We start from the raw sequence: 14,465 nt of genomic DNA on the forward strand, positions 1-14,465 counted from the left end.
AGAGTGGAGGGTGGAGAGGGAGAAAGACCAGCTCGGAGGAAGGCGGGGGCTGGGGGCGCGGCGGGGAGAGCAGGGAGGAGGGCTGGGGGGGGCTGGGGGAGGAGGCTGGGAGCCGCTCCTTCCCTGCTCCTCCCTTCCTCCTCCCTCCTCCCCCTCCTCCTTTCAATCTACAGCATTCACTTTCCTTGAGCGTGCCACGACAAAGGGGAGACAAATTACAGAAGAAAAACTTTAAATCAACTTCTGGTCGCCTTTATTTATATGGCATTTTAAATTGTTCTGGTTTTCTTAATTGCCCTTTCTTCTTCCACAAACATGCAATCATCTTGCTTTTCATAGTCTTTAAGTACTGGTTTAACTTAAAACACCTCTAAGTGCATTTTGTTGGTGAAGGAATTTAATAACATTTGAAAACTTGCTTCTAATTATGCTTCTCAGACCGCTTCCTTCCCCTCCCCCTCTGTAAATACTTGGGTCTTTCTCCTGTGAGCACAAGCAGATTTTCTTGGAGCCCTGTTTGAAAGAACAGAACAAGTAAGGAGGTTTCATTTTCTGCTTTTCTTTCATCTTTATTCTTTGAAGATAAGAAAAGGGCTATTTTCCACTCTTGATTTCTCTTAATTAGCAAGATTTAAAGGAGCACCTTAGGATTTGAAACTAATTACCAATATAATTCTGCCATATAGCCCTTCTTTCTTTGAGTTGGGGCAAAATTGGCTATGATATTTCTTTGTTTTATCCTTCAAAAAATCCTGTTTACCTTGAGTAAAAGATGTTTCATGCTTTAGCGTGCCAGTTTCTACCAAAAGGTATTATCTATACATGGTGAGTCTTCACAACGAATACTGGGGGGACATGGACTCAAGAGTTTACAAGTCAAATTTTTATAACATATGTATTATTTATGAAAGCACTTTTCAGATATGTATTTTAAGAACCCAAAGCTTGTTTACATTGAAGAATAAAATGCCTGAGCTGAAAATTGCATTTTGTGTGCATCAAAATGCTAGGAAATATCATGGGAGGCTTGTGCCCTATCCAGGTCACAGAAACTGATATGGTATTCTTATTTGAAAATATGATTATTTATGATGTTCTTTCTGCTCTGCAATTCCTTTTAAGTTTATCATCATGGCTCTATTGCTGCCTTTTTTTTTTTTTTTTTTGGTACCTCTTGCATTATTCCTCAGCTGTCTTCATCCACTTGCAGATTTGCTGTTTCACATAATCTCACTGTCACTATTTTCCATTTATTTTCTCCCACTCTCTATTTTGCCCCACCCCAGAAACATATAAAAAAGGTAATTTTCTGATTTTTCCACTTTGCTTACTCTCAGCAGAGCTCAGCTAAAGTCACTAAAGAAGGTTCCTTCCAAGAAAAAAAGCAGAGTAGTCTCAGCGTGAACTCTCCTTCTTTTTAGGCATTCAAAAGCATTTTATAAGCCATTGTCTTCCCCTCCCCCCCCCCCGCCCCAGAAACCAGCGCTGTGTGGCAAATTGTGCAGAATAGAAATGCCTATAATGAATGTATTTAGCACTGGGTCACGCTGATGAACATTCTGCCCCCATGAATAATACTGTTTTACAAGGTTGTAGACCTTTCAAATTGCTGATCCCCAAACCCTATAGGCAAACTAGGGAAACTACCACAAGCAACAGGGACTTTAGAAATCCATAGCCATCTGGCCTAGATCTCTAACAATCTGAGCCAATAATTATATCAATTCAGGCTTTAGCGAACCCCTTTGCAAACACCAAAAGAGCAAAGAAAGGAATTAGTGACTATTCAAAGTTGGGGTGAGAATTCAAAGGTAATCTAATTCCACAAGTTCTAGGCGAGTCTTCCTTGTGGATTTGATAAGTCTACCCCCAAAATCTCTAAGAGCAATGGACTTGATTACTTTAACGTAGAGGACATTTTTCTCTAATGCTTAAAAAGAAAAAATAAATTTAAAAATCTTTCTTTTACTTCTGACATGAGTTTGAACAGACTGAATCATTGTCAAAATAGTTTCAGACTACCTTACTGATATTTAGAAGAGCTGTAAATTAATATATACTCATAAAGAATGTGTTCCTGTGAATAAGTCTTTAAATAATTTGGAATTCTTTAATGGAGAATGGCTTGTTTTCACTTGTGATATCATCCTTATCAAATACCATTTCATGTTCAGCTTGTCAGTCCCTCCCTGAGAAATTATATGTACCTACTTAATAGTATTGGGCTTTTGATTTCTCCTTAGTGTGCACTACTCTGTTTTTTAAACTTGTTTTCAGAAAGTACAAAGTAGAAAATAAATCTTTCCTTTGCACTTTTGATTAGCTCCAGCAATTCAAAATGTCCTTATTTGGTAGCCCTGCAAAGAAAACACCAAAACAGACAAACAAAAACCCTCTCTCATATCATATGCCATGTGTGAAATGATTTGTATTAGGGGAGAATAACTGATAAATGTCTGTTAATTGTCATCTAATGGTGATTTGATTGAACTTGCTCTGTCTTCTAGAATTTTACAAAGTCATGAATAAGTAGTCATGAAGAAGTTTAGACCCTCTAAAATTACTTTCAGCTACCCAGTGAAGGAGGATTGAATGCTCCTTAAAGTCTATCTCCCTTTCGTAGGGCAGCCTTTGTTGACAAAGAAAGAGATGGCTGCACCTCTTGAGGCCTTCATTCTGAGTGATGTTATGCAGGAGAGCAACATGCTCCTAGCCACCTGGAAGAGAATCTTGGCTATTTCCATCCTGTAGTGTGTATTTTATCCACAAAGCTCCTTTTAATGCTTTAGCCTAAATTGGTTGAAAATTGCTAAACTAGAGAAAAGATACTCGTTGACATTTGCAATACATCCTGTCACCTCTAATAATAGTTTTATTATGCCATTTATTTTGATTACTTTTGTTTTAAAGAAAATGAAGCTTGGTAATTCTAAATCTTTAATGTTTTCCTTCTTACTGAAGAGGAACGGGAATGTTAAGTTTCAACTACAGAGCTCAAATGTCTTTCCATTACATGAATAGCGTCTTTTTTGATACTGAAATAGAAAATTAAAGTCACTAAAATTTCTTATAAGCAGATATGGATTTCTTAAAAAAATTCTTAAGTTATTTGTATGGTATTAGAGCATATGAAATGCAAAAAAAAAAACTAAGTAGGTGGATAAATATTCACTTCTGTATGACCATATCATATCTTTTCCATCATCAAAAGAATAATAGGAATCTCAACAATCTTCTTGTAGATTGAGATAACATTATAATCTTTCCTCATAGCATTTATTGTGAAATGCTTTGTAGGAGAAATTCCTGGTCCTATTTGATACCACATGTCCTTAACAAGCCTAAAAAATTACTCTACTGTGTATCTTGGGAAATTAGATAAGACCCAAAGTTTTACCAGACAAAAATTAGTAGAGTTAAGGAATCCCAGTAATTTGGAACTGTTTGGGATAAAGAGTTTGACTTTTATATGAGCCCAATATATGTGTGAATGCAGGTACTACCAATTGGTAGCTGTATAATCCTGAACAAATTATTTAACTTCCCTGAGTCTGTCTAAACCTCTGGGAATAATAATGATAATATGCCATAAAAAATTCCTGTAAGAATTAAATAATCAGAGCTTCCCACAGAGGCTGTCCAAGAGTAAATATACAACAAAGATGAGTTTCTTTTTCTTAGACTATGTGGGCCTGTTTTCTTCCTAACATGCACTGAAGGAAAAAAAAGTGGATTATATTCACAGTCCTTGTTGCTTTTAAACTTGGTTTAGATGCTTATATAATTTTATGCTGGAAAGGTGAAGCTCTCTCCATTTTTGATTTATGAATGTCACCTTTGAAACATAATCAACAAAACTAATAGTTTTTGAAAACTTGCTGGCTCACTGAAGAAAATTTTGAAAGATCTATCGAATATACCGAAGCGTACCTCCAGAACTTGACTATAGAAATATATCTAATAATACGGTTGAAAGAATGCTATCAGGTGCTTAATTATCTCCTTTATTTGGCAGGATACACATCTAGTATTTGCCTGTTCTCACATAGTTTGAAATGAACACTTGTTTGTTTGTTTTTTTTTTAAATCATATCGCACTATACTGGGAAGGCAAAAGAATATAATTTGATATGATATCTTGGCAATGACAAGGAAAGATAAAACTTATCAAATAAGATTTTCATTTAGAAAGCACCATTAGACCTTCTATCAATCATATTACATCTCTTTATGTTGTTTTCCTTGTATTCCATTTACTAATCTGTTCAATATTATACTAATAAAAAAATCACTGAACAATATGACCTCTTTATTGGAACAAAGTTATCAACGTAAGATCAAGGGTTGGGAAATGAGAATGGGCCCTAACCTCACATTAGACTTGTAGAATAGAAATAGACTTCATAGAATTTTGATCAAAACTGAATGGATTAAATGCCCACAGGAGGGTCACACACCTGGAGGCATAGCCCTGCAAGTGCCAAGAGCGGGCCATCAGCTGAGGGCCAGGGAGAGTTGGAGTCCATGAAATGCAGTGACAGATGCTAGGTCAGTTTTGTCTGAGTAGGCAATCAGTACTTGGGACGTCCTGCCAAAGGCAGCATGCCAAGTTCCAGCAAGTGACTTAGGGCCTGGCCACAGGTCATCAACTAAGTCTGGACATGAGCTCACGTAGGTGAGCTACTGCTTGTCTTCGGACGTCAGGCCTTCCCAGCCAGACAGGTTCCAGAATTAGAGATTAAAATGAGAGAATAAGACAGGCACCCAAGATCCAGTGTTCTGAAAATGGGCACATACTAGGAGCCAAGTCAAAATCCAAGACCAGATCACAAAGTTAAACGAGATGGCAGCAAGGTTGATTTTAGAATTAACCATGTGAGCTGTTACAGTCTCTTAAATTCCTTCTCCTCAGGGCAGAATCCTGAGGCAGAAAACTAAGCCTATAAATTGTGTTCCAAAATCTGCTGCTGATGTGAGGGACTTCGCAGGGAGGTGGGTTAAGCCCTTAAGTGAGCTGAGTCTCAGTTCCTAGTGGAAAGCATTGCCACACACTGTAGGGTCCATAGAGCTGCAGCATGGGCGTTATCCCAAAGTTTGTTAGAAATGCAGAATCTCAGGGGTGCCTGGGTGGCTCAGTCGTTAAGCGTCTGCCTTTGGCTCAGGTCATGATCTCAGAGTCCTGGGATTGAGCCCCACATCGGGCTCCCTGCTCCGCAGTAAGCCTGCCTCTCCCACTCCCCCTGCCTGTGTTCCCTCTCTCGCTGTGTCTCTCTCTGTCAAATAAATAAATAAAATCTTTAAAAAAGAAAAAGAAAAAAGAAATGCAGAATCTCAGACAGCACCCCAGACCTACTCAACCAGATTCTGCATATTTGTAAGATCCTCTGCTGATTCCTATGCACATTAAAGTTTGACACACATTGTTACAAAGAGTAATTTATTGTCTCAAGTGGTAGAAATCCTGAGGTACAAGATGGTACTCCCATCCTATGTGCTGCGAGGTTTTGCTGCTCCAGAGAGTTTGAGCAATTAGCGTACGGTGAAGATTACCACAGAAAAGGCCAGGTTTAAATACCAGTTATTCAAGAACATGAGTGGAAGTGATATAAGAAAACTTCTTTATCTGGCTAAATTCATAGAGAAGGGAAATGAAGCTTTCCTCTGGATCCAGTGTTTTATATCACTTATCACCCTGTCCTCAACAATTTAGGCAGGAAATACTCAGAAAAAGAGATCTAGTTCTTTTTGAAGAGTTATTCCTGAAGGCAAAAATATTTCCAATGCCATTACATACATGTGCATTTTTTTTTGTGTATATATATATATGTGTGTGTGTGTGTGTGTGTGTGTGTGTGTGTGTGTGTGTGTATATGCTTAGGCATCACGGGTTGTGTGTTTTTGCATCGAGCAAGTACATATGAATGACAAGTTTACATTACATTTTCTTCATGCCAGTATTCCTTCACCCTTCAGTGGTGTGGGAAAACAAATCTTGGCACACCCATTTATTTATCCTTAAGTATTTCTAGCTCAGAATTAAGAAAAGAAATTGAAGCGTGACAAAAAGTTTCTTTCCAGTGCTTCCATTTCATGTACAGTACTTCTGGACGCCTCCAATAAATATCAAATATATCCAACTTGTTTTTCAACTAGAAGCATCCCACTATCCATAGACTGGTGTCTACTCTTAAGACAAAATTTCTGAAAGGGTAAAGGAGAACTAATCTGACTTAGAAATATAAGCATCCATGTAAGTGATGCAAATCAAATGAATGCCATTTTGGATATATAGATTAGATTAAAACTTTTTGAAAGGAGGCTTTAGTATAGTATATTTAGCCTAAATAAATGTCTATTGAATATTAGCTTCAATTATGTACAAAAATGTACTGTTAGTAAATTCAGCTAGGTTAAGTGTGACTTTGGTGTCCAATTGTTTATTTACATAGAAGTTGTGGGAAATTATTTAGTTTCCGGTTACTATCCACCAGTTGAGCCACTTTCAGTGAGGATTTGTAGTGTATGAGGAGCAATATTTATCACATTGTGGGATGCTTAATTTTACTAGGAAAAAGAAAGTTTCCAGGTATTCTCTCAAATAGCAACTTTTATCAAGAATAATTAAAATTTTACAAAATGAAGGAAACACTTGATTTATAGATTTAGAACATAGATGCCTAGCTATACTATACTATCATCTCAACAATGAAATGTTTGTAATTGAAACATATGCGATACAAGTTTACTAGCACCTAAAGTGTCAACAAGGAGTTTATCACCCCAAAACACAAATCCACAAAGATAGGACATTTCTGACACAGAATAATTAAGCAGCTCAGTAATGCCATCATGAACCTGGTTTCTCGCATCCTTCTGCTCTTTTTCCAACGTGCTGCCTTATCCTCCTCACATGGGTTCCTTCACCTTCCCACGATGGTTGTTACAATTCTAGGAACTGTCTCTCCACTCAGCTGAATAGAATTACAAAAAGGCAGTATTTTCTTCATAGATCTTGTTTCATCAAGAAAAAAAGGATAGACCTAGAAGGTATTATGTTAAGTGAAATAAGTCAGACTGAGAAAGATAAATACCATAGGAGTCCACTCTAAAGTGGAATCTTAAGAAAAGAAAGAAAAAAAGAATAAACAAGCAAAAAGCAGAATTGGACCTATAAATACAGAGAACAGACTGATGGTTTGGCACAGTGGAGGGAGGTGAGTGGGAGGGTGGACAAAATGGGTGAAGGGGAGGGGGAGATAAGGCTTCCAGTTATGGAATGAGTAAGTCACGGGAGTAAAAGGCACAGCATAAGGACTACAGTCAATGATACTGTAACAGCTTCTATGGTGACAGACAGCAGCCCCACTGGCGGTGAGCACAGCATAATGTACAAACTTGTCAAATCATTAAGTTGTACACCTGAAACTAATGTACCATTGTGTGTCAACGATACTCAAATTAAAAAAAAAAAAAGAAGAAGACAAAAATAAATATGTTCTAGGAACCTTCCACTGATACCCTTTTGATGCTCATTGGTCAGATTTGTATCACATGACCATTCTTTAACCTCCAGCAAGGAGAGTGGAATTGCTGTGAGTGGCCTAGATTAATAAAGCTTTAGGCCTGGGTTATAGGAATAGTTCCTTCACACAAAATGCTAAAATATTGGGGTTCAGTTAACAAAGTACAGTGGAGAGTGGATACTGAGTGGAAAGCAGAGGAAGCATTTTCTGCCACAGCAATCCTAGAACAATTTTATGATAAAGAAATCAAGACTCACAAGTTTAAGTAAATTTTCCCAAAGCTAAAATATAGTTGATATTGAATTATATATCTATATCTGCCTCCAAAATCTTCCTGTACAGTAATAACTACTTTTTGGGTATTAAAAGAGAAAGGCTGTCCCATTTTAGAATTCTTTCTTTTTTCAAAACTATGGAAAAGGTATCAGTACACATCAAGGTGAGTTGCCTCATGGAAAACTATTTTCACCCATGCAACAACAACAAAAAAAATGATCACTGCTTTGTCCTTTGGATATTATCCTTAAAAATGATCAATGCTACAAGATTAATTGAAGCAATTCTTAGGGGAGGCTGGGGAAAACAGAGGAAGCAAAGGCAGAGGTGATATTTTTCTGACTCTAAAAATTTCAGATCCCTTAGGGCATTTTCACCTACCAGGTGATATTTCTTTAAGACCAGGCTCGGCTAGAAGGAAACACAGTTGAATTATCTGTAGATTAAAAGGTATAAATAGAAAGTCTGGGAAACTGAGAAAAGGAAAGTAGACATTCAGAATCACATATGTTGTAGTCAGAAACATTCCAGTGTTTGAGCAAAAGCTAACCAGGGGACTGACACAAGGGAGTAGCATAATGCAGTACAAGAGATACTGAACTGAGATCAAAGAAACCCACTTCCCACTCAACAGCTCTTTGATGTTGCATCATTGTTCATACAATCACCAGTCTTCCTAGCGATAAGTCTCCACAAATTTCTTTCCTTTTTTTTTTTTTTTGGTATAAAGTAATGAATCCTAAATTTGGGAGGAAGACATAAAAGGTGCACCTGGGTATCCTGCTTACATTGAGTACTCAAGAGTATATTTTTTATTTTGACAAACTTTTCTAGAAACTCTGCTTTCTGTTGTGAGGCTAAATGAAAGACACTAACATTCCTGGCAAAGAAAATAACATAATTTAAGGCAAGCAAATGTGCTTTATGTTGCTTGGCCAAAAGCATTGAATTTAACCATCCAAATAAACAACAATAAAAAAATCTTTCTTTAAATTGTAAGAAGCATATATGGTCTGCACATCAATTCTATACATCAGATTTCTGAATTTCTAACATTAACTTAAGGAAATAATAAAATAATATTCACTTTCTTCATGACCTCCACTACAAACTTTCTTAGACAAAATGGCTGTACATTTCTTTTTAATGGATTCTTCCAGTAATAGGAATATAGAAAAGCAAATCTCATCTCCCCCCATATTTATCCATCCAAAACACAATGAAGTTGTTTGAAAGTGATTTTTCTGGAGAGTGTTAAACTTATAGAAATCCTTGATGTACAAAAAAGTAAACATATTTGAGCTTTTTCACAAATAATCAGCAACTACAACACTTGCTGTGGTTCTTTCTGTTTTGCTGTAACTCTACAATGTTTTAAATTCAAGAGGTTTCTGCTAGAATTGGATTATGATTATTATGCAGGAGCATATCCCAGTATAAACAGCTTGCTTGGCATTTACATATTGCTCCCACATGCTTCCATATCCTACTCCTCAGTAAGTCAGAAGCACATATTTTATTGTTATGAAAAGAACACAGTTTTTTTTTTTTTTATTTACTATAGAACCTTGGGTTTTTACAAACAGAATAGTTCAGCACCATAGAGTTTATAGAGCTAAAACCTGAACTGATAATAATGATACAAATGTACAGAGCATGCAAATATTTCAATCTAAAATCTGTATTGTTAATGCAAGATCAACAAAGTTTATCCACAATGAATGCAGACATTCCAGCCTAACTGCTTTTATAGTAATGAGGGTCAACCAGCTGAACAAAAAGTGAGAACCTAAGCAGCTTTTGTTGAACCTCCACAGAGATATTGAGCCCCTCTCGTCCGGCAGTATAAACGTGACAAATCTACCAGATCTGCAGTCTCAATTGAAACAAACCCTATGTCCCACTACTGGAAATAAATCCACTTTTTCCTAGAAGGAATATAATACCAATAGTATAGGTATATATATCTTCAAAAATGAAAGCAACTAATGCATAATAGAGTTTCTTACTGTTTTATGCTGTTCTGCTGTCCTCATGGAGAATTCTAAACGGCCATATGGAAAATACTGCCACACAAACCTAAAAGCATAGGATGTGAGAGTCCCTTCTAATTTTGCTTGCCTCCATTCTGATCGTTTATTTTCCTAAGAAAGGGCATGCTGGCCTTCCTTGTCTTAGATATCTAACAACAACAACAAAATTACTCAATGACTGGTGAACGACCACGCTAACTCAATAAAAAAACAGAACATGTTGGCTAAGGCTATTCAAAAGGTCAAGTGTTTTTATTTTTATTAAGAAATGAATATTTATAAAAATGCTACTTCCTAACCTTTTTCTCTTTTGATTGTTCTGTAGGGACAAAAATGGCTCCTTTTCTTAATGTCATCAAAAACCAAGTGGCCTTGTAAATCTGCTGCAGAATTAATCGCCTAGGGGGGTTGCAGGAGGAAAAGGCAGGCAGGGTTTATCAGAAGAATATGTATCATATACTGACCATCGGTCTTTCCATGTGAGTCCTTAAACTGTTTGGGGTGCAAATGTTTCCCTGTAAAGAATCAGATGTTCCTTTTCCTTCCACCCCTCCAGCATGGTAAAACCAGTGCCACAAAGTCATTGCAAAAGACAGCAAACAACTTTGTTATTGTAATGGGCCTTTATTTTTTTTTTTTTAACAATAGGTCTAGCAGGTGGCATGTGGCTTTGGCTGGGTCTATCTCCATCTCCAGGGTGCCAAGATGTCCCTCAAAGTTTCTGTGGGAGGAATTTGTTGGTGGGATTTGGATTGTAAAGGCACGCGAGCATCTGCTGCCTCCCTGGTCTCATTACCATTCACACAATTAACTCCTGTGGCTCTGGGCTCAGCAGCCAGAACCAAGGACTCAATTTTACTGCCTCTTTGACAATGCTCATTATCATTCATCTGAACTTAAGAGTTCTCAGGCTTTGAGCTCCCTGGAAAGTTTTCTCAGGAAAATAGATCACACAGGAAAGCATTAGGAATGGAGAGTGAAGGAGCAGAGAAATGGCTAAGGACCCAAAGAAACACCTGGAAGGAGCTGAGGTTCTGGAATGTGGAATTTTATTTCACTTCATAACAGCATGTCACATCTTTCAAGACTGTATCGTATTTCAAAGGCCTATGTTTGATCTAATATTTTCAGTTAAAGAACTGTGATTAGTTAACAACAGTTGTGTCAACTGCTCTCACTGATCCCAGCTCCAATTTTGCATCCTGCAGAAGCTGTGGTCAAGACTAAAACTCTGTCTCCAGAAGGGTTTTGAGGAATTTTCAGTAGAGATTAAACAGAGTGTCTTGAAATGCAAGGAGGGAAAGATTCACAAAAGACATGACAAAATCAGGCCTGCCCATCTTTTTAAAGCCTCAGTCAATCTGATTAATCAGTGTTAAGTCGCATAATTATCAAGAATGCTACCTGAAAATTAAAACTGTACTGTCTCTTTAACCACTTGTCTCACGATAAATATTCGTAAACTGCAGTTATTAACAAGTTTATGTTGGGCCAGATCGAGGTGATAATGTATGACTTTTTTTTCTAGCTTAAATAGCAGAAATCTGTCATTTATTGACATGTAGACTACAAAGAGGTTAAAAGAAAATCTCCTTCCTTGTTACTAAATAAGTGATATAAAACCTGCACTTTCTCTTAAAGATAAAACTTAATTTTGAAGAAGAAGCATTAAAACAATCTGGCTCAAATGGAATAAGGCTCCTTTGTTTGAAACAACAAAAGAATGATAAGGCTGTTAAAAGCGAGCGAAGCTATGTTGTGTGGTGAAAGCTGTGAAGCTTTATTTGTAATTTTATTAAAAAATTAACTTGTGAGAGAGAAAGTTTACAAGGCGGTCTTCCTGCAACAAGTAAAACTTTATTCCAGTGACTACAATTGGGAATAATCATAATATTCGTGATATCACTAAAAAATTTTGCTTTTATTGAGGTTTATATTGTCTTAGAAATGGGAAACCATCTTATTGATCCTGATTATACTGCTTTTCCCTTTGAATTTCATAAGTCAAAACATACAATTTCATCTCTCTCTGTATATATATTTAATTTGGCCTTAGAAATAAAGACATTTCCTTTAAGATTATAAATTTATTGTTATAAATTTAAGTTACCTAACATGACATACCATTTTATATTGTCTCCAAAATACCCATTTTCTCAAGTAAAACACAGGAGAAAATAAATGTTTAGGGTGTGATATAATTCAAACTCACCATCATGTGAATGGAGAAAAAAACCCTCACTTTAGGAATTCTAATGCTTACTGTTTGTTATGAATCAGTCATGTTTGGGGGATAGGTAATATATAGTGGAATCTGAAGAAAATGCATTGCCCCCAGGCTGCTTAGACAAAATAAAAGTGAGTATCTGAATTCCTTCTGTCTTGTCTTGATATAAGTGATAAAACTCTACAAAGAAACTTCATGCACCTAGAATTTCTTCACAGCTTAGAATAAAATACTTGAAGTTATTTCTGTATGCTAGGGGTCTAGCATAAATCTCTGGTACTTACAGAGTCCACATAGGCTCTCACAGTAAGGCTGTAGACTCAAATCCCGACTCTATTCTGTAGAAGCCTGGTTGCAGATTGTTTTAAAACTTGCATCTATGGGAATGAAATTTATGTTATTTGTTTATTGAATTCTGGTACCCATATGAAATGTTGTTTGGTTCACAACTTTTGTATTTCTCTTGTTCCGCATCCCCACCATTTGATCTCTGTCCTTGTTCCCCCCCCAGAGCTCTGCCCCAGTGTATCTGGAACCAATCTTGTCCTGAGTCAGGATGGATGTATGAATGTTGGTGTCCACCAATAACTGATGCTCTCTTGAGTCTGACCCTAAGTCTGCTCTCTTGAGTCCGACCCTGGTCCCTGGCTCTGACTAAACTTTTTTATACCTGATGTGTCCTCTACACTTACTGCTCCAATTCTGAAGCTGACCTTCGGATGCTTCTTAGTTTTATTCTCGTGCCATTCCAAATCCATATTACTCCTTCTTGCTCCAAACTTTTTTGGTTGTTGCCTTTTTATCAGCTGGTAAAATTCTGTGACACTGACATTCCTTCGGGAATCTTCCCTGAAATCCTCATTGTTTGCACCACCTACCCATGAAAGTACTAACGATCTCATTGATGCTGCCAAGTGCTCATACAATGGCAGTTTGTGGGCCACTGCCAGGCCGACTGATGTTCTGCCCACTGCACTGGATCTTTGTGCTCTGGATGAGACTCCGGGAATTTGCTATGCTCCAGTAAGAGGTTCTGTATATAGATTCTCTCCCCTCATGGTCTTGGGCTGTGTGGTTAACCAAGCCTCAGTTGTCATGCTTGCCTATGTCCATAACATCGATGAGATTTTAGTCATATTTCTATTTGTTAATGCATTACAGAAAATGTGAACTTTAGAGAAACTGAACACATGCCAACTACTTATATTCTATTTTAGGTATTACAGAAGTCTATAGTATAGAATATTGTTAAGAATAATGGAACACAGGCATGAATTAATTCAAAATTAATTCAAAATTCAAAAGCAACAAATTACACCTTATCTTTGTGAATCATGTTAGTGAATTTCAGGTATCATTTTCTTATTGTAACTCAAATAAAACAAATGTATATCAGTAGGCCAAGGTATATCAATTAGGTCAATTTCAGTAGTTGGTTAAATTTTTGTGCTAAAGGAAAAAAGAATCAGGTGTCACCGTAATAGCAAAAATACCATATTTTCGTAAAGGATTTTAATATGAGTGTAAACTTACACATATAGATATGTGTGTATACACATATATTTTTATAATTTACTTTTATAATTGTCATATATCAGCATAGCTCTTAAAGGAAATATAATGACATACAGCCACATACTAAAATATAATTAAAATAATAGAGTGCACTTTCTCTCCAGAGTTATAAGTATGACAACATCCAAATGTTTACTAAAATGTTTTCGAAAAAGCATATGCTCCTAGGCACATGAGTTAAATCCCTGAGCAGATACAAGGCATAATGAAGCAGCTGGTATCACCTCTCACAAATTAAAAATATACAAATTTTAAAAGTTTCATAATGAGAATTGAAGTAACCAAATTTTCAAATTCTAGCACATATACAAATATAAACAAATGTTACCTTTTCTTTATGTGTGAAAAAATCACTTTCCTTATAAAAAACAAAATATTAACATTTACTTGGGAAAAATCTGTGTACTCCACTAACAAAATTGATGTGCTGAATTTCGTTTTTACATGGAATATCTACATTATACTCATGTTGCTAATCAGTGTTGAAATGTCATATTCACATTTTGCCTTTGAGTGCCCTTTTAAAACTATCATGTTATTAAGATATTGTTTGACTGTTTTGCCCTTACAAAAGTCCCCTTAAATCATGGAATAAGGCTGTTAAGCAAATGTAAAACAAGTCAACCGTGCATTGTATGGCATATGGGCAATTTCCTTTAAAGATGTTTGTATGAAAAAAAAGACGTTTGTATGTGGATTAAAGCAAAACTCTATAAAATGGGATATCTGGGTATAAATGGATTTCGAGGATAACTATTATAAATGCTACACTAGTCAAGTTCCTTGAGTAAGCTGCATATTATTCCTAAAGTTTGTATTTTGTATCTTGAA

The 14,465-nt window shown here is 36.4% G+C and overlaps 1 long non-coding RNA gene across 1 annotated transcript; it reads right to left on the reverse strand.

The window, feature by feature from the left end:
• Positions 1 to 431: 431 nt before the first annotated feature.
• On the reverse strand, positions 432 to 13,020 carry LOC113924244. Its single transcript, XR_003520603.1, has 3 exons — positions 12,938 to 13,020; positions 12,344 to 12,436; positions 432 to 513 (listed from the first exon to the last, which is right to left on the reverse strand). It is a non-coding gene; the product is annotated as an uncharacterized LOC113924244 (long non-coding RNA).
• Positions 13,021 to 14,465: the final 1,445 nt, after the last annotated feature.

This window comes from Zalophus californianus, chromosome 2 (genome assembly GCF_009762305.2).
Source record: "Zalophus californianus isolate mZalCal1 chromosome 2, mZalCal1.pri.v2, whole genome shotgun sequence".
NCBI classification, from domain to species: domain Eukaryota; kingdom Metazoa; phylum Chordata; class Mammalia; order Carnivora; family Otariidae; genus Zalophus; species Zalophus californianus.